Source organism: Oncorhynchus clarkii, chromosome 29 (assembly GCF_045791955.1).
Source record: "Oncorhynchus clarkii lewisi isolate Uvic-CL-2024 chromosome 29, UVic_Ocla_1.0, whole genome shotgun sequence".
In the NCBI taxonomy this organism is placed as follows: domain Eukaryota; kingdom Metazoa; phylum Chordata; class Actinopteri; order Salmoniformes; family Salmonidae; genus Oncorhynchus; species Oncorhynchus clarkii.
The window spans coordinates 309,209-328,630 of NC_092175.1; the positions used below are offsets into that span (position 1 = coordinate 309,209).

At 44.4% G+C, this 19,422-nt stretch overlaps 17 non-coding genes across 17 annotated transcripts; all 17 read right to left on the reverse strand.

Moving 5' to 3' along the window:
* Positions 1-19: 19 nt before the first annotated feature.
* Positions 20-92, reverse strand: trnaf-gaa (transfer RNA phenylalanine (anticodon GAA)). Its single transcript has one exon. It is a non-coding gene; the product is annotated as a tRNA-Phe (tRNA).
* An 82-nt stretch (positions 93-174) lies between these two features.
* trnai-aau (transfer RNA isoleucine (anticodon AAU)) lies at positions 175-248 on the reverse strand. The gene has a single exon. It is a non-coding gene; the product is annotated as a tRNA-Ile (tRNA).
* A 1,604-nt stretch (positions 249-1,852) lies between these two features.
* trnai-aau (transfer RNA isoleucine (anticodon AAU)) lies at positions 1,853-1,926 on the reverse strand. Its single transcript has one exon. It is a non-coding gene; the product is annotated as a tRNA-Ile (tRNA).
* A 1,027-nt stretch (positions 1,927-2,953) lies between these two features.
* Positions 2,954-3,027, reverse strand: trnai-aau (transfer RNA isoleucine (anticodon AAU)). The gene has a single exon. It is a non-coding gene; the product is annotated as a tRNA-Ile (tRNA).
* A 433-nt stretch (positions 3,028-3,460) lies between these two features.
* On the reverse strand, positions 3,461-3,533 carry trnaf-gaa (transfer RNA phenylalanine (anticodon GAA)). Its single transcript has one exon. It is a non-coding gene; the product is annotated as a tRNA-Phe (tRNA).
* A 749-nt stretch (positions 3,534-4,282) lies between these two features.
* Positions 4,283-4,356, reverse strand: trnai-aau (transfer RNA isoleucine (anticodon AAU)). The gene has a single exon. It is a non-coding gene; the product is annotated as a tRNA-Ile (tRNA).
* Positions 4,357-5,477: 1,121 nt separating this feature from the next.
* On the reverse strand, positions 5,478-5,550 carry trnac-gca (transfer RNA cysteine (anticodon GCA)). The gene has a single exon. It is a non-coding gene; the product is annotated as a tRNA-Cys (tRNA).
* An 82-nt stretch (positions 5,551-5,632) lies between these two features.
* trnai-aau (transfer RNA isoleucine (anticodon AAU)) lies at positions 5,633-5,706 on the reverse strand. The gene has a single exon. It is a non-coding gene; the product is annotated as a tRNA-Ile (tRNA).
* A 600-nt stretch (positions 5,707-6,306) lies between these two features.
* Positions 6,307-6,380, reverse strand: trnai-aau (transfer RNA isoleucine (anticodon AAU)). The gene has a single exon. It is a non-coding gene; the product is annotated as a tRNA-Ile (tRNA).
* Positions 6,381-7,259: 879 nt separating this feature from the next.
* trnaf-gaa (transfer RNA phenylalanine (anticodon GAA)) lies at positions 7,260-7,332 on the reverse strand. Its single transcript has one exon. It is a non-coding gene; the product is annotated as a tRNA-Phe (tRNA).
* A 689-nt stretch (positions 7,333-8,021) lies between these two features.
* Positions 8,022-8,095, reverse strand: trnai-aau (transfer RNA isoleucine (anticodon AAU)). Its single transcript has one exon. It is a non-coding gene; the product is annotated as a tRNA-Ile (tRNA).
* A 587-nt stretch (positions 8,096-8,682) lies between these two features.
* Positions 8,683-8,756, reverse strand: trnai-aau (transfer RNA isoleucine (anticodon AAU)). The gene has a single exon. It is a non-coding gene; the product is annotated as a tRNA-Ile (tRNA).
* A 1,009-nt stretch (positions 8,757-9,765) lies between these two features.
* trnai-aau (transfer RNA isoleucine (anticodon AAU)) lies at positions 9,766-9,839 on the reverse strand. Its single transcript has one exon. It is a non-coding gene; the product is annotated as a tRNA-Ile (tRNA).
* Positions 9,840-10,424: 585 nt separating this feature from the next.
* Positions 10,425-10,498, reverse strand: trnai-aau (transfer RNA isoleucine (anticodon AAU)). Its single transcript has one exon. It is a non-coding gene; the product is annotated as a tRNA-Ile (tRNA).
* A 1,010-nt stretch (positions 10,499-11,508) lies between these two features.
* Positions 11,509-11,582, reverse strand: trnai-aau (transfer RNA isoleucine (anticodon AAU)). Its single transcript has one exon. It is a non-coding gene; the product is annotated as a tRNA-Ile (tRNA).
* A 598-nt stretch (positions 11,583-12,180) lies between these two features.
* trnai-aau (transfer RNA isoleucine (anticodon AAU)) lies at positions 12,181-12,254 on the reverse strand. Its single transcript has one exon. It is a non-coding gene; the product is annotated as a tRNA-Ile (tRNA).
* Positions 12,255-14,382: 2,128 nt separating this feature from the next.
* trnai-aau (transfer RNA isoleucine (anticodon AAU)) lies at positions 14,383-14,456 on the reverse strand. Its single transcript has one exon. It is a non-coding gene; the product is annotated as a tRNA-Ile (tRNA).
* Positions 14,457-19,422: the final 4,966 nt, after the last annotated feature.

Sequence of the window (19,422 nt, forward strand, 5' to 3'; positions counted from 1 at the left end):
AAGAAAGAACAAATACAAATGCCGAAACCCGGGATCGAACCAGGGACCTTTAGATCTTCAGTCTAACGCTCTCCCAACTGAGCTATTTCGGCAATTCACTAAAGTTAATTCTGTAGCAACCTTGACAATTCACATGCATGTGACTCACAATTTTGACACTCAAAATGTACAGCATAGCCAGTATGGGGATCGAACCCATGACCTTGGCGTTATTAGCACCACACTCTAACCAACTGAGCTAACCGGCCATTTGGTATTTTGCTCAATTGTTGAAATGCACCGAGCCTCTGCAAGTGCTGGCACGTAAACAAACAAGTCCACCAACAGCATAGCCTAAAATGTTTTTGGGGAATGCGGGCATCCTAGAAAACTCCAGTTCACACTTCATGCAGCCTTGTCTTACGACAACCTACTGTCATGTAAACAATGACAATAAACTGTCATGTAACAATGACAAGAAACTCTCATGTAACACTGATGTCACAATGTCAGATGAAAAAGAAAGACATTACTTACTTTCAGAGAGCAGCGTATCACACACTCTAACCAACTGAGCTAACCGGCCGCTGGCTACAGAGCACAGTTGTTGAGATGCACCGAGCCTCTGCAAGTGCTGGAGCACAAACTAACAAGTCCACCAACAGCATAGCCTGACAAGACAGGACACTCTTGGTTGCTCCTTGTGGCAATTCCAAACAGCTGGGGTATTTGATCAATTGGTATTGTGTTTGCTTAGCATGCTATAGGTAGTGGGATCGATGCCCGCATTCCCCAAAAACAATTTTTTTTGTGGATCCAAGAAAGCTCCAGTTCACACTTCATGCAGCCTTGTCTTACGACAACCTACTGTCATGTAACAATGACAAGCAACTTTCCTGTAACACTGATGTCAAAATGTCAGTTGAAAAAGCAAGAAATTACTTACTTTCAGAGGAGCAGCGTAGCACACACCATTGAGGCCCACAAACAAAGCTGTGGATAGTTTCCTTGAAGCCAGAGCATGAAGAAAGAACAAATACAAACGCCGAAACCAAACCAGGGACCTTTAGATCTTCAGTCTAACAGTCTAACGCTCTCCCAACTTAGCTATTTTGGCAATTCACTATTTTTAATTCTGTGGCACCCTTGACAATTCACATGCATGTGACTCACAATTTTGACACTCAAAATGTACATCATAGCCAGTACGGGGATCGAACCCATGACCTTGGCGTAATTAGCACCACACTCTAACCAACCATTTGCTATTTTGCTCAATTGTTGAAATGCACCGAGCCTCTGCAAGTGCTGGCACGTAAACAAACAAGTCCACCAACAGCATAGCCTGACAAGACTGGACCCTCTAGGTTGCTTCTTGCGGAAATTCCAAACGGCTGGGGAATTAGCTCAAATGCTTAGCATGCTATAGGTAGTGGGATCGATGCCCGCATTCCCCAAAAACTATTTTTTTTGTGGATCCAAGAAAGCTCCAGTTCACACTTCATGCAGCCTTGTCTTACGACAACCTACTGTCATGTAACAATGACAAGCAACTTTCCTGTAACACTGATGTCAAAATGTCAGATGAAAAACAAGAAATTATTACTTTCAGAGGAGCAGCGTAGCACACACCATTGAGGCCCACACCATTGAGGCCCACAAACAAAGCTGTGGATAGTTTCCTTTAAGCCAGAGCATGAAGAAAGAACAAATACAAATGCCGAAACCCAGGATCGAACCAGGGAATTTTAGAGCTTCAGTCTAACGCTCTCCCAACTGAGCTATTTCGGCAATTCATTAACTGTATTTCTGTGGTACCCTTGTCAATTCACATGCATGTGACTCACAATTTTGACACTCAAAATGTACATCATAGCCAGTACGGGGATCAAACCCATGACCTTGGCGTTATTAGCACCACACTCTAACCAACTGAGCTAACCGGCCATTTGCTATTTTGCTCAATTGTTGAAATGCACCGAGCCTCTGCAAGTGCTGGCACGTAAACAAACAAGTCCACCAACAGCATAGCCTGACAAGACTGGACCCTCTAGGTTGCTTCTTGCGGAAATTCCAAACGGCTGGGGAATTAGCTCAAATGCTTTGCATGCGTGAGGTAGTGGGATCAATGCCTGCATTCTCCAAAAGCAAATTCTTTCATGGATCCTAGAAAACTCCAGTTCACACTTCATGCAGCCTTGTCTTACGACAACCTACTGTCATGTAAACAATGACAATAAACTGTCATGTAACAATGACAAGAAACTCTCATGTAACACTGATGTCACAATGTCAGATGAAAAAGAAAGACATTACTTACTTTCAGAGAGCAGCGTATCACACACTCTAACCAACTGAGCTAACCGGCCGCTGGTTGCAGAGCACAGTTGTTGAGATGCACCGAGCCTCTGCAAGTGCTGGAGCACAAACTAACAAGTCCACCAACAGCATAGCCTGACAAGACTGGACACTCTTGGTTGCTCCTTGTGGCAATTCCAAACAGCTGGGGTATTTGATCAATTGGTATTGTGTTTGCTTAGCATGCTATAGGTAGTGGGATCGATGCCCGCATTCCCCAAAAACAATTATTTTTGTGGATCCAAGAAAGCTCCAGTTCACACTTCATGCAGCCTTGTCTTACGACAACCTACTGTCATGTAACAATGACAAGCAACTTTCCTGTAACACTGATGTCAAAATGTCAGTTGAAAAAGCAAGAAATTACTTATTTTCAGAGGAGCAGCGTAGCACACACCATTGAGGCCCACAAACAAAGCTGTGGATAGTTTCCTTGAAGCCAGAGCATGAAGAAAGAACAAATACAAACGCCGAAACCAAACCAGGGACCTTTAGATCTTCAGTCTAACGCTCTCCCAACTTAGCTATTTCGGCAATTCACTCATTTTAATTCTGTGGCACCCTTGACAATTCACATGCATGTGACTCACAATTTTGACACTCAAAATGTACATCATAGCCAGTACGGGGATCGAACCCATGACCTTGGCGATATTAGCACCACACTCTAACCAACTGAGCTAACCGGCCATTTGCTATTTTGCTCAATTGTTGAAATGCACCGAGCCTCTGCAAGTGCTGGCAAGTAAACAAACAAGTCCACCAACAGCATAGCCTGACAAGACTGGACCATCTAGGTTGCTTCTTGCGGAAATTCCAAACGGCTGGGGAATTAGCTCAAATGCTTAGCATGCTATAGGTAGTGGGATCGATGCCCGCATTCCCCAAAAACAATTTTTTTTTGTGGATCCAAGAAAGCTCCAGTTCACACTTCATGCAGCCTTGTCTTACGACAACCTACTGTCATGTAACAATGACAAGCAACTTTCCTGTAACACTGATGTCAAAATGTCAGATGAAAAAGCAAGAAATTACTTACTTTCAGAGGAGCAGCGTAGCACACACCATTGAGGCCCACAAACAAAGCTGTGGATAGTTTCCTTGAAGCCAGAGCAAATACAAATGCCGAAACCCGGGATCAAACCAGGGACCTTTAGAGCTTCAGTCTAACGCTCTCCCAACTGAGCTATTTCTGCAATTCACTAATTTTATTTCTGTGGCACCCTTGACAATTCACATGCATGTGACTCACAATTTTGACACTCAAAATGTACATCATAGCCAGTACGGGGATCGAACCCATGACCTTGGCATTATTTGCACCACACTCTAACCAACCGAGCTAACCGGCTATTTGCTATTTTGCTCAATTGTTGAAATGCACCGAGCCTCTGCAAGTGCTGGCACGTAAACAAACAAGTCCACCAACAGCATAGCCTGACAAGACTGGACCCTCTAGGTTGCTTCTTGCGGAAATTCCAAACGGCTGGGGAATTAGCTCAAATGCTTAGCATGCTATAGGTAGTGGGATCGATGCCCGCATTCCCCAAAAACTATTTTTTTTGTGGATCCAAGAAAGCTCCAGTTCACACTTCATGCAGCCTTGTCTTACGACAACCTACTGTCATGTAACAATGACAAGCAACTTTCCTGTAACACTGATGTCAAAATGTCAGTTGAAAAAGCAAGAAATGACTTACTTTCAGAGGAGCAGCGTAGCACACACCATTGAGGCCCACAAACAAAGCTGTGGATAGTTTCCTTGAAGCCAGAGCATGAAGAAAGAACAAATACAAACGCCGAAACCAAACCAGGGACCTTTAGATCTACAGTCTAACGCTCTCCCAACTTAGCTATTTCGGCAATTCACTCATTTTAATTCTGTGGCACCCTTGACAATTCACATGCATGTGACTCACAATTTTGACACTCAAAATGTACATCATAGCCAGTACGGGAATCGAACCCATGACCGTGGCGTTATTAGCACCACACTCTAACCAACTGAGCTAACCGGCCATTTGCTATTTTGCTCAATTGTTGAAATGCACCGAGCCTCTGAAAGTGCTGGCACGTAAACAAACAAGTCCACCAACAGCATAGCCTGACAAGACTGGACCCTCTAGGTTGCTTCTTGTGGAAATTCCAAACGGCTGGGGAATTAGCTCAAATGCTTTGCATGCGTGAGGTAGTGGGATCGATGCCTGCATTCTCCAAAATCAAATTCTTTCATGGATCCAAGAAAACTCTAGTTCACACTTCATGCAGCCTTGTCTTACGACAACCTATTTGTCATGTAACAATGACAAGCAACTTTCCTGTAACACTGATGTCAAAATGTCAGATGAAAAAGCAAGAAATTACTTACTTTCAGAGGAGCAGCGTAGCACACACCATTGAGGCCCACAAACAAAGCTGTGGATAGTTTCCTTGAAGCCAGAGCATGAAGAAAGAACAAATACAAATGTAGAAACCCGGGATCGAACCAGGTACCTTAATATCTTCAGTCCAACGCTCTCCCGACTGAGCTATTTCGGCAATTCACTAATTTTATTTCTGTGGCACCCTTGACATTTCACATGCATGTGACTCACAATTTTGACACTCAAAATGTACATCATAGCCAGTACGGGGATCGAACCCATGACCTTGGCTTTATTAGCACCACACTCTAACCAACTGAGCTAACCGGCCATTTGCTATTTTGCTCAATTGTTGAAATGCACCGAGCCTCTGCAAGTGCTGGCACGTAAACAAACAAGTCCACCAACAGCATAGCCTGACAAGACTGGACCCTCTAGGTTGCTTCTTGCGGAAATTCCAAACGGCTGGGGAGTTAGCTCAAATGCTTAGCATGCTATAGGTAGTGGGATCGATGCCCGCATTCCCCAAAAACAATTTTTTTTTGTGGATCCAAGAAAGCTCCAGTTCACACTTCATGCAGCCTTGTCTTACGACAACCTACTGTCATGTAACAATGACAAGCAACTTTCCTGTAACACTGATGTCAAAATGTCAGATGAAAAAGCAAGAAATTATTTACTTTCAGAGGAGCAGCGTAGCACACACCGTTGAGGGCCACAAACAAAGCTGTGGATAGTTTCCTTGAAGCCAGAGCATGAAGAAAGAACAAATACAAATGCCGAAACCTGGGATCAAATCAGTGACCTTTAGATCTGCAGTCTAACGCTCTCCCAACTGAGCTATTTCAACAATTCACTAATTTTATTTCTGTGGCACCCTTGACAATTCACATGCATGTGACTCACAATTTTGACACTCAAAATGTACATCATAGCCAGTACGGGGATCGAACCCATGACCTTGCCGTTATTAGCACCACACTCTAACCAACTGAGCTAACCGGCCATTTGCTATTTTCCTCAATTGTTGAAATGCACCGAGCCTCTGCAAGTGCTGGCACGTAAACAAACAAGTCCACCAACAGCATAGCCTGACAAGACTGGACCCTCTAGGTTGCTTCTTGAGGAAATTCCAAACGGCTGGGGAATTAGCTCAAATGCTTTGCATGCGTGAGTTAGTGGGATCGATGCCTGCATTCTCCCAAAGCAAATTCTTTCATGGATCCAAGAAAGCTCCAGTTCACACTTCATGCAGCCTTGTCTTACGACAACCTACTGTCATGTAACAATGACAAGCAACTTTCCTGTAACACTGATGTCAAAATGTCAGATGAAAAAGCAAGAAATTACTTACTTTCAGAGGAGCAGCGTAGCACACACCATTGAGGGCAACAAACAAAGCTGTGGATAGTTTCCTTTAAGCCAGAGCATGAAGAAAGAACAAATACAAATGCCGAAACCCGGGAACGAACCAGGGACCTTTAGATCTTCAGTCTAACGCTCTCCCAACTGAGCTATTTCTGCAATTCACTAAAGTTAATTCTGTAGCAACCTTGACAATTCACATGCATGTGACTCACAATTTTGACACTCAAAATGTACATCATAACCAGTACGGGGATCGAACCCATGACCTTGCCGTTATTAGCACCACACTCTAACCAACTGAGCTAACCGGCCATTTCTGATTTTGCTCAATTGTTGAAATGCACCGAGCCTCTGCAAGTGCTGGCACGTAAACGAACACGTCCACCAACAGCATAGCCTGACAAGACTGGACCCTCTAGGTTGCTTCTTGCGGAAATTCCAAACGGCTGGGGAATTAGCTCAAATGCTTTGCATGCGTGAGTTAGTGGGATCGATGCCTGCATTCTCCAAAAGCAAATTCTTTCATGGATCCAAGAAAACTCCAGTTCACACTTCATGCAGCCTTGTCTTACGACAACCTACTGTCATGTAAACAATGACAAGAAACTGTCATGTAACAATGACAAGAAACTCTCATGTAACACTGATGTCACAATGTCAGATGAAAAAGAAAGACATTACTTACTTACAGAGAGCAGCGTATCACACACTCTAACCAACTGAGCTAACCGGCCGCTGGCTACAGAGCACAGTTGTTGAGATGCACCGAGCCTCTGCAAGTGCTGGAGCACAAACTAACAAGTCCACTAACAGCATAGCCTGACAAGACTGGACACTCTTGGTTGCTCCTTGTGGCAATTCCAAACAGCTGGGGAATTTGATCAATTGGTATTGTGTTTGCTTAGCATGCTATAGGTAGTGGGATTGATGCCCGCATTCCCCAAAAACATTTTTTTTTGTGGATCCAAGAAAGCTCCAGTTCACACTTCATGCAGCCTTGTCTTACGACAACCTACTGTCATGTAACAATGACAAGCAACTTTCCTGTAACACTGATGTCAAAATGTCAGTTGAAAAAGCAAAAAATTACTTACTTTCAGAGGAGCAGCGTAGCACACACCATTGAGGCCCACAAACAAAGCTGTGGATAGTTTCCTTGAAGCCAGAGCATGAAGAAAGAACAAATACAAACGCTGAAACCCGGGATCAAACCAGGGACCTTTAGATTTTCAGTCTAACGCTCTCCCAACTGAGCTATTTCGGCAATTCACTCATTTTAATTCTGTGGCACCCTTGACAATTCACATGCATGTGACTCACAATTTTGACACTCAAAATGTACAGCAAACCGGCCATTTGGTATTTTGCTCAATTGTTGAAATGCACCGAGCCTCTGCAAGTGCTGGCACGTAAACAAACAAGTCCACCAACAGCATAGCTTGACAAGACTCGACCCTCTAGGTTGCTTCTTGCGGAAATTCCAAGCGGCTGGGGAATTAGCTCAAATGCTTAGCATGCTATAGGTAGTGGGATCGATGCCCGCATTCCCCAAAAACTATTTTTTTTGTGGATCCAAGAAATCTCCAGTTCACACTTCATGCAGCCTTGTCTTACGACAACCTACTGTCATGTAACAATGACAAGCAACTTTCCTGTAACACTGATGTCAAAATGTCAGATGAAAAACAAGAAATGACTTACTTTCAGAGGAGCAGCGTAGCACACACCATTGAGGGCCACAAACAAAGCTGTGGATAGTTTCCTTTAATCCAGAGCATGAAGAAAGAACAAATACAAATGCCGAAACCCGGGAACGAACCAGGGACCTTTAGATCTTCAGTCTAACGCTCTCCCAACTGAGCTATTTCTGCAATTCACTAAAGTTAATTCTGTAGCAACCTTGACAATTCACATGCATGTGACTCACAATTTTGACACTCAAAATGTACATCATAACCAGTACGGGGATCGAACCCATGACCTTGCCGTTATTAGCACCACACTCTAACCAACTGAGCTAACCGGCCATTTCTGATTTTGCTCAATTGTTGAAATGCACCGAGCCTCTGCAAGTGCTGGCACGTAAACGAACACGTCCACCAACAGCATAGCCTGACAAGACTCGACCCTCTAGGTTGCTTCTTGCGGAAATTCCAAGCGGCTGGGGAATTAGCTCAAATGCTTAGCATGCTATAGGTAGTGGGATCGATGCCCGCATTCCCCAAAAACTATTTTTTTTGTGGATCCAAGAAATCTCCAGTTCACACTTCATGCAGCCTTGTCTTACGACAACCTACCGTCATGTAACAATGACAAGCAACTTTCCTGTAACACTGATGTCAAAATGTCAGATGAAAAACAAGAATTTACTTACTTTCAGAGGAGCAGCGTAGCACACACCATTGAGGCCCACAAACAAAGCTGTGGATAGCTTCCTTTAAGCCAGAGCATGAAGAAAGAACAAATACTAATGCCGAAACCCGGGATCTTTAGAGCTTTAGTCTAACGCGCTCCCAACTGAGCTATTTCGGCAATTCATTAATTGTATTTCTGTGGTACCCTTGACAATTCACATGCATGTGACTCACAATTTTGACACTGAAAATGTACATCATAGCCAGTACGGGGATCGAACCCATGACCTTGGCGTTATTAGCACCACACTCTAACCAACTGAGCTAACCGGCCATTTGCTATTTTGCTCAATTGTTGAAATGCACCGAGCCTCTGCAAGTGCTGGCACGTAAACAAACAAGTCCACCAACAGCATAGCCTGACAAGACTGGACCCTCTAGGTTGCTTCTTGCGGAAATTCCAAACGGCTGGGGAATTAGCTCAAATGCTTTGCATGCGTGAGGTAGTGGGATCGATGCCTGCATTCTCCAAAAGCAAATTATTTCATGGATCCTAGAAAACTCCAGTTCACACTTCATGCAGCCTTGTCTTACGACAACTTACTATCATGTAAACAATGACAAGAAACTCTCATGTAACACTGATGTCACAATGTCAGATGAAAAAGAAAGACATTACTTACTTTCAGAGAGCAGCGTATCACACACTCTAACCAACTGAGCTAACCGCCGCTGGCTACAGAGCACAGTTGTTGAGATGCACCGAGCCTCTGCAAGTGCTGGAGCACAAACTAACAAGTCCACCAACAGCATAGCCTGACAAGACTGGACACTCTTGGTTGCTCCTTGTGGCAATTCCAAACAGCTGGGGAATTTGATCAATTGGTATTGTGTTTGCTTAGCATGCTATAGGTAGTGGGATGGATGCCCGCATTCCCCAAAAACTATTTTTTTTGTGGATCCAAGAAAGCTCCAGTTCACACTTCATGCAGCCTTGTCTTATGACAACCTACTGTCATGTAACAATGACAAGCAACTTTCCTGTAACACTGATGTCAAAATGTCAGTTGAAAAAGCAAGAAATTACTTACTTTCAGAGGAGCAGCGTAGCACACACCATTGAGGACCACAAACAAAGCTGTGGATAGTTTCCTTGAAGCCAGAGCATAAATAAAGAACAGACACAAATGCCGTAACCTGGGATCAAACCAGGGACCTTAATATCTTCAGTCTAACGCTCTCCCAACTGAGCTATTTCAACAATTCACTAATTTAATTTCTGTGGCACCCTTGACAATTCACATGCATTTGACTCACAATTTTGACACTCAAAATGTACATCATAGCCAGTACGGGGATCGAACCCATGACCTTGGCGTTATTAGCACCACACTCTAACCAACTGAGCTAACCGGCCATTTGCTATTTTGCTCAATTGTTGAAATGCACCGAGCCTCTGCAAGTGCTGGCACGTAAACAAACAAGTCCACCAACAGCATAGCCTGACAAGACTGGACCCTCTAGGTTGCTTCTTGCGGAAATTCCAAACGGCTGGGGAATTAGCTCAAATGCTTTGCATGCGTGAGTTAGTGGGATCGATGCCTGCATTCTCCAAAAGCTAATTCTTTCATGGATCCAAGAAAACTCCAGTTCACACTTCATGCAACCTTGTCTTACTTACCTACTGTCATGTAACAATGACAAGCAACTTTCCTGTAACACTGATGTCAAAATGTCAGATGAAAAACAAGAATTTACTTACTTTCAGAGGAGCAGCGTAGCACACACCATTGAGGCCCACAAACAAAGCTGTGGATAGCTTCCTTTAAGCCAGAGCATGAAGAAAGAACAAATACTAATGCCGAAACCCGGGATCTTTAGAGCTTTAGTCTAACGCGCTCCCAACTGAGCTATTTCGGGAATTCATTAATTGTATTTCTGTGGTACCCTTGACAATTCACATGCATGTGACTCACAATTTTGACACTGAAAATGTACATCATAGCCAGTACGGGGATCGAACCCATGACCTTGGCGTTATTAGCACCACACTCTAACCAACTGAGCTAACCGGCCATTTGCTATTTTGCTCAATTGTTGAAATGCACCGAGCCTCTGCAAGTGCTGGCACGTAAACAAACAAGTCCACCAACAGCATAGCCTGACAAGACTGGACCCTCTAGGTTGCTTCTTGCGGAAATTCCAAACGGCTGGGGAATTAGCTCAAATGCTTTGCATGCGTGAGGTAGTGGGATCGATGCCTGCATTCTCCAAAAGCAAATTATTTCATGGATCCTAGAAAACTCCAGTTCACACTTCATGCAGCCTTGTCTTACGACAACTTACTATCATGTAAACAATGACAAGAAACTCTCATGTAACACTGATGTCACAATGTCAGATGAAAAAGAAAGACATTACTTACTTTCAGAGAGCAGCGTATCACACACTCTAACCAACTGAGCTAACCGGCCGCTGGCTACAGAGCACAGTTGTTGAGATGCACCGAGCCTCTGCAAGTGCTGGAGCACAAACTAACAAGTCCACCAACAGCATAGCCTGACAAGACTGGACACTCTTGGTTGCTCCTTGTGGCAATTCCAAACAGCTGGGGAATTTGATCAATTGGTATTGTGTTTGCTTAGCATGCTATAGGTAGTGGGATGGATGCCCGCATTCCCCAAAAACTATTTTTTTTGTGGATCCAAGAAAGCTCCAGTTCACACTTCATGCAGCCTTGTCTTATGACAACCTACTGTCATGTAACAATGACAAGCAACTTTCCTGTAACACTGATGTCAAAATGTCAGTTGAAAAAGCAAGAAATTACTTACTTTCAGAGGAGCAGCGTAGCACACACCATTGAGGACCACAAACAAAGCTGTGGATAGTTTCCTTGAAGCCAGAGCATGAATAAAGAACAGACACAAATGCCGTAACCTGGGATCAAACCAGGGACCTTAATATCTTCAGTCTAACGCTCTCCCAACTGAGCTATTTCAACAATTCACTAATTTAATTTCTGTGGCACCCTTGACAATTCACATGCATTTGACTCACAATTTTGACACTCAAAATGTACATCATAGCCAGTACGGGGATCGAACCCATGACCTTGGCGTTATTAGCACCACACTCTAACCAACTGAGCTAACCGGCCATTTGCTATTTTGCTCAATTGTTGAAATGCACCGAGCCTCTGCAAGTGCTGGCACGTAAACAAACAAGTCCACCAACAGCATAGCCTGACAAGACTGGACCCTCTAGGTTGCTTCTTGCGGAAATTCCAAACGGCTGGGGAATTAGCTCAAATGCTTTGCATGCGTGAGTTAGTGGGATCGATGCCTGCATTCTCCAAAAGCAAATTCTTTCATGGATCCAAGAAAACTCCAGTTCACACTTCATGCAACCTTGTCTTACTTACCTACTGTCATGTAACAATGACAAGCAACTTTCCTGTAACACTGATGTCAAAATGTCAGTTGAAAAAGCAAGAAATTACTTACTTTCAGAGGAGCAGCGTAGCACACACCATTGAGGCCCACAAACAAAGCTGTGGATAGTTTCCTTGAAGCCAGAGCAGGAAGAATGAACAAATACAAATGCCGAAACCCGGGATCGAACTAGGAACCTTTAGATCTTCAGTCTAACGCTCTCCCAACTGAGCTATTTCATCAATCCACTAAAGTTAATTCTGTAGCACCCTTGACAATTCACATGCATGTGACTCACAATTTTGACACTCAAAATGTACATCATAGCCAGTACGGGGATCGAACCCATGACCTTGGCGTTATTAGCACCACACTCTAACCAACTGAGCTAACCGGCCATTTGCTATTTTGCTCAATTGTTGAATTGCACCGAGCCTCTGCAAGTGCTGGCACGTAAACAAACAAGTCCACCAACAGCATAGCCTGACAAGACTGGACCCTCTAGGTTGCTTCTTGCGGAAATTCCAAACGGCTGGGGAATTAGCTCAAATGCTTTGCATGCGTGAGTTAGTGGGATAGATGCCTGCATTCTCCAAAAGCAAATTCTTTCATGGATCCAAGAAAACTCCAATTCACACTTCATGCAGCCTTGTCTTACGACAACCTACTGTCATGTAAACAATGACAAGAAACTGTCATGTAACAATGACAAGAAACTCTCATGTAACACTGATGTCACAATGTCAGATGAAAAAGAAAGACATTACTTACTTTCAGAGAGCAGCGTATCACACACTCTAACCAACTGAGCTAACCGGCCGCTGGCTACAGAGCACAGTTGTTGAGATGCACCGAGCCTCTGCAAGTGCTGGAGCACAAACTAACAAGTCCACCAACAGCATAGCCTGACAAGACTGGACGCTCTTGGTTGCTCCTTGTGGTAAAACCAAACAGCTGGGGAATTTGATCAATTGGTATTGTGTTTGCTTAGCATGCTATAGGTAGTGGGATCGATTCCCCAAAAACATTTTTTTTTGTGGATCCAAGAAAGCTCCAGTTCACACTTCATGCAGCCTTGTCTTACGACAACCTACTTTCATGTAACAATGACAAGCAACTTTCCTGTAACACTGATGTCAAAATGTCAGATGAAAAAGCAAGAAATTACTTACTTTCAGAGGAGCAGCGTAGCACACACCATTGAGGGCCACAAACAAAGCTGTGGATAGTTTCCTTGAAGCCAGAGCATGAAGAAAGAACAAATACCGAAACCCGGGATGGAACCAGGTACCTTAATATCTTCAGTCTAACGCTCTCCCAACTGAGCTATTTCGGCAATTCACTAATTTTATTTCTGTGGCACCCTTGACAATTCACATGCATGTGACTCACAATTTTGACACTCAAAATGTACATCATAGCCAGTACGGGGATCGAACCCATGACCTTGGCTTTATTAGCACCACACTCTAATCAACTGAGCTAACCGGCCATTTGCTATTTTGCTCAATTGTTGAAATGCACCGAGCCTCTGCAAGTGCTGGCACGTAAACAAACAAGTCCACCAACAGCATAGCCTGACAAGACTGGACCCTCTAGGTTGCTTCTTGCGGAAATTCCAAACGGCTGGGGAATTAGCTCAAATGCTTTGCATGCGTGAGTTAGTGGGATCAATGCCTGCATTCTCCAAAAGCAAATTCTTTCATGGATCCAAGAAAACTCCAGTTCAAACTTCATGCAGCCTTGTCTTACGACAACCTACTGTCATGTAAACAATGACAAGAAACTGTCATGTAACAATGACAAGAAACTCTCATGGAACACCGATGTCACAATGTCAGATGAAAAAGAAAGACATTACTTACTTTCAGAGAGCAGCGTATCACACACTCTAACCAACTGAGCTAACCGGCCGCTGGCTACAGAGCACAGTTGTTGAGATGCACCGAGCCTCTGCAAGTGCTGGAGCACAAACTAACAAGTCCACCAACAGCATAGCCTGACAAGACTGGAAACTCTTGGTTGCTCCTTGTGGCAATTCCAAACAGCTGGGGAATTTGATCAATTGGTATTGTGTTTGCTTAGCATGCTATAGGTAGTGGGATCGATGCCCGCATTCCTCAAAAACATTTTTTTTTGTGGATCCAAGAAAGCTCCAGTTCACACTTCATGCAGCCTTGTCTTACGACAACCTACTGTCATGTAACAATGACAAGCAACTTTCCTGTAACACTGATGTCAAAATGTCAGATGAAAAAGCAAGAAATTACTTACTTTCAGAGGAGCAGCGTAGCACACACCATTGAGGGCCACAAACAAAGCTGTGGATAGTTTCCTTTAAGCCAGAGCATGAAGAAAGAACAAATACAAATGCCGAAACCCAAGATCGAACCAGGGACCTTTAGAGCTTCAGTCTAACGCTCTCCCAACTGAGCTATTTCGGCAATTCATTAACTGTATTTCTGTGGTACCCTTGTCAATTCACATGCATGTGACTCACAATTTTGACACTCAAAATGTCCATCATATCCAGTACGGGGATCGAACCCATGACCTTGGCGATATTAGCACCACACTCTAACCAACTGAGCTAACCGGCCATTTGCTATCTTGCTCAATTGTTGAAATGCACCGAGCCTCTGCAAGTGCTGGCAAGTAAACAAACAAGTCCACCAACAGCATAGCCTGACAAGACTGGACCCTCTAGGTTGCTTCTTGCGGAAATTCCAAACGGCTGGGGAATTAGCTCAAATGCTTTGCATGCGTGAGGTAGTGGGATCGATGCCTGCATTCTCCAAAAGCAAATTCTTTCATGGATCCTAGAAAACTCCAGTTCACACTTCATGCAGCCTTGTCTTACAACAACCTACTGTCATGTAAACAATGACAATAAACTGTCATGTAACAATGACAAGAAACTCTCATGTAACACTGATGTCACAATGTCAGATGAAAAAGAAAGACATTACTTACTTTCAGAGAGCAGCGTATCACACACTCTAACCAACTGAGCTATCCGGCCGCTGGCTACAGAGCACAGTTGTTGAGATGCACCGAGCCTCTGCAAGTGCTGGAGCACAAACTAACAAGTCCACCAACAGCATAGCCTGACAAGACTGGACACTCTTGGTTGCTCCTTGTTGCAATTCCAAACAGCTGGGGTATTTGATCAATTGGTATTGTGTTTGCTTAGCATGCTATAGGTAGTGGGATCGATGCCCGCATTCCCGAAAAACTATTTTTTTTTGTGGATCCAAGAAAGCTCCAGTTCACACTTCATGCAGCCTTGTCTTACGACAACCTACTGTCATGTAACAATGACAAGCAACTTTCCTGTAACACTGATGTCAAAATGTCAGTTGAAAAAGCAAGAAATTACTTACTTTCAGAGGAGCAGCGTAGCACACACCATTGAGGCCCACAAACAAAGCTGTGGATAGTTTCCTTGAAGCCAGAGCATGAAGAAAGAACAAATACAAACGCCGAAACCAAACCAGGGACCTTTAGATCTTCAGTCTAACGCTCTCCCAACTGAGCTATTTCGGCAATTCACTAATTTTATTTCTGTGGCACCCTTGACATTTCACATGCATGTGACTCACAATTTTGACACTCAAAATGTACATCATAGCCAGTACGGGGATCGAACCCATGACCTTGGCTTTATTAGCACCACACTCTAACCAACTGAGCTAACCGCCCATTTGCTATTTTGCTCAATTGTTGAAATGCACCGAGCCTCTGCAAGTGCTGGCACGTAAACAAACAAGTCCACCAACAGCATAGCCTGACAAGACTGGACCCTCTAGGAACACTGATTACTCCAAGATCGCATAGCAGTTCAGACGTCTTTTGTCCTCGTCTTGTCGTGTCCTGTATATATATATATTTACAACTTTTTTCACATACATTTTATTTTTATTTTCCATCAACTCATCTTCTAAACACTCTCCTGCAACCAGCCTCACCAATTTATATTTATAAAAAAGTATTATTTACCTCAGATCTGTAATCCTCCAATAAGCTAGCCAGAAACTCCAAGAAGCTAGCCAGAAACTAGCCAGAAGCTAGCCAGGAGCTAGCCCAGAAGCTAATCCAGAAGCTAATCAGAAGCTAGTTAGCTTCTTTACTGGCAAATCGTTAGTATTCAGCTAACCACGGTTTGTGGTCATCAGCTATCCTTTAGCTCGAAAATCTATCGCCAGTTTTGTACGGCGCAGCGCGGCTCGGAACGGAACATACAGGACCAATTTTTCTCTCCATGTCCCTGGATTTCAACTGCTCTCTGGACATTCATACCCGGATCTCACAGCTAGCTAGCTGCTATCCGTGTGACAGTCGGCTTTCGTCGATTCCGGAGCAAGCATCGATTGTTCCGGTGCTAGCCAGCTCCGTCAATCACTCCTGAGTTCCATCATTCACTCCTGGGCTGCAGTCACCTATCGGGACCCGTTTCACTGCCTACGCGGAGCCCCACCGGGCCTTCACAACTGGACTGCCGACGTTATCTACCTGAAGGAGATCCGGCTGGCTCCTCCGTCGCGACGTTACCTGAACGCCCATCTGCGGCCCGCTAACCGTTAGCTGTCTTACCGGCTGCTATCTGAATAGACAATCGGACAATTTATTTATTTTTATTATTATTATGTTTTCTTCTCGGGCCTCTATAACTATATCTATTGTTCTTATTTTTGTTGTTGTTGTGTGATTTGGATTAATCCCCTCTACCACACGGAACCCCACTAATCTACTGACCGAACGCAAGAGGTGGCTAACAACAGACTCCATCCTATGCTAGCTTGCTACCGATGGCCTGGCTAGCTGTCTAAATCGCCGTGACCCTCAACCAACCTCTCCACTCACTGGACCCTTTTGATCACTCGACTAAGCATGCCTCTCCTTAATGTCAATATGTCTTGTCCATTGCTGTTCTGGTTAGTGTTTATTGGCTTATTTCACTGTAGAGCCTCTAGTCCTGCTCACTATACCTTATCCAACCTATTAGTTCCACCACCCACACATGCAATGACATCTCCTGGTTTCAATGATGTTTCTAGAGACAATATCTCTCTCTTCATCACTCAATACCTAGGTTTACCTCCACTGTATTCACATCCTACCTTACCTTTGTCTGTACATTATACCTTGATGCTATTTTATCGCCCCCAGAAACCTCCTTTTACTCTCTGTTCCAGACGTTCTAGACGACCAATTCTTATTGCTTTTAGCCGCACCCTTATTCTACTCCTCCTATGTTCCTCTGGCGATGTAGAGGTGAATCCAGGCCCTGCAGTGCCTAGCTCCACTCCTATTCCCCAGGCGCTCTCTTTTGACGACTTCTGTAACCGTAATAGCCTTGGTTTCATGCATGTTAACATTAGAAGCCTCCTCCCTAAGTTTGTTCTATTCACTGCTTTAGCACACTCTGCCAACCCGGATGTTCTAGCTGTGTCTGAATCCTGGCTTAGGAAGACCACCAAAAATTCAGACATCTTAATTCCAAACTACAACATTTTCAGACAAGATAGAACTGCCAAAGGGGGCGGTGTTGCAATCTACTGCAAAGATAGCCTGCAGAGTTCTGTCCTACTATCCAGGTCTGTACCCAAACAATTTGAACTTCTACTTTTAAAAATCCACCTCTCTAAAAACAAGTCTCTCACCGTTGCCGCCTGCTATAGACCACCCTCTGCCCCCAGCTGTGCTCTGGACACCATATGTGAACTGATTGCCCCCCATCTATCTTCAGAGCTCGTGCTGCTAGGCGACCTAAACTGGAACATGCTTAACACCCCAGCCATCCTACAATCTAAACTTGATGCCCTCAATCTCACACAAATTATCAATGAACCTACCAGGTACCTCCCCAAAGCCTTAAACACGGGCACCCTCATAGATATCATCCTAACCAACTTCCCCTCTAAATACACCTCTGCTGTCTTCAACCAAGATCTCAGCGATCACTGCCTCATTGCCTGCATCCGTAATGGGTCAGCGGTCAAACGACCTCCTCTCATCACTGTAAAACGCTCCCTGAAACACTTCAGCGAGCAGGCCTTTCTAATCGACCTGGCCGGGGTATCCTGGAAGGATATTGACCTCATCCCGTCAGTAGAGGATGCCTGGATATTTTTTTTAAATGCCTTCCTAACCATCTTAAATAAACATGCCCCATTCAAGAAATTTAGAACCAGGAACAGATATAGCCCTTGGTTCTCCCCAGACCTGACTGCCCTTAACCAACACAAAAACATCCGTTCTGCATTAGCATCGAACAGCCCCCGTGATATGCAGCTGTTCAGGGAAGCTAGAAACCATTATACACAGGCAGTTAGAAAAGCCAAGGCTAGCTTTTTCAAGCAGAAATTTGCTTCTTGCAACACTAACTCAAAAAAGTTCTGGGACACTGTAAAGTCCATGGAGAATAAGAAAACCTCCTCCCAGCTGCCCACTGCACTGAAGATAGGAAACACTGTCACCACTGATAAATCCACCATAATTGAAAATTTCAATAAGCATTTTTCTACTGCTGGCCATGCTTTCCACCTGGCTACTCCTACCCCTGTCAACAGCACTGCACCCCCAACAGCAACTCGCCCAAGCCTTCCCCATTTCTCCTTCTCCCAAATCCATTCAGCTGATGTTCTGAAAGAGCTGCAAAATCTGGACCCCTACAAATCAGCCGGGCTAGACAATCTGGACCCTTTCTTTCTAAAATTATCTGCCGAAATTGTTGCCACCCCTATTACTAGCCTGTTCAACCTCTCTTTCGTGTCGTCTGAGATTCCCAAAGATTGGAAAGCAGCTGCGGTCATCCCCCTCTTCAAAGGGGGGGACACTCTTGACCCAAACTGCTACAGACCTATATCTATCCTACCATGCCTTTCTAAGGTCTTCGAAAGCCAAGTCAACAAACAGATTACCGACCATTTTGAATCTCACCATACCTTCTCTGCTGTGCAATCTGGTTTCAGAGCTGGTCATGGGTGCACCTCAGCCACGCTCAAGGTCCTAAACGATATCTTAACCGCCATCGATAAGAAACATTACTGTGCAGCCGTATTCATTGATCTGGCCAAGGCTTTCGACTCTGTCAATCACCACATCCTCATCGGCAGACTCAACAGCCTTGGTATCTCAAATGATTGCCTCGCCTGGTTCACCAACTACTTCTCTGATAGAGTTCAGTGTGTCAAATCGGAGGGTCTGTTGTCCGGACCTCTGGCAGTCTCTATGGGGGTGCCACAGGGTTCAATTCTTGGACAGACTCTCTTCTCTGTATACATCAATGAGGTCGCTCTTGCTGCTGTTGAGTCTCTGATCCACCTCTACGCAGACGACACCATTCTGTATACTTCCGGCCCTTCTTTGGACACTGTGTTAACAACCCTCCAGGCAAGCTTCAATGCCATACAACTCTCCTTCCGTGGCCTCCAATTGCTCTTAAATACAAGTAAAACTAAATGCATGCTCTTCAACCGAGCCTCTGCAAGTGCTGGAGCACAAACTAACAAGTCCACCAACAGCATAGCCTGACAAGACTGGACACTCTTGGTTGCTCCTTGT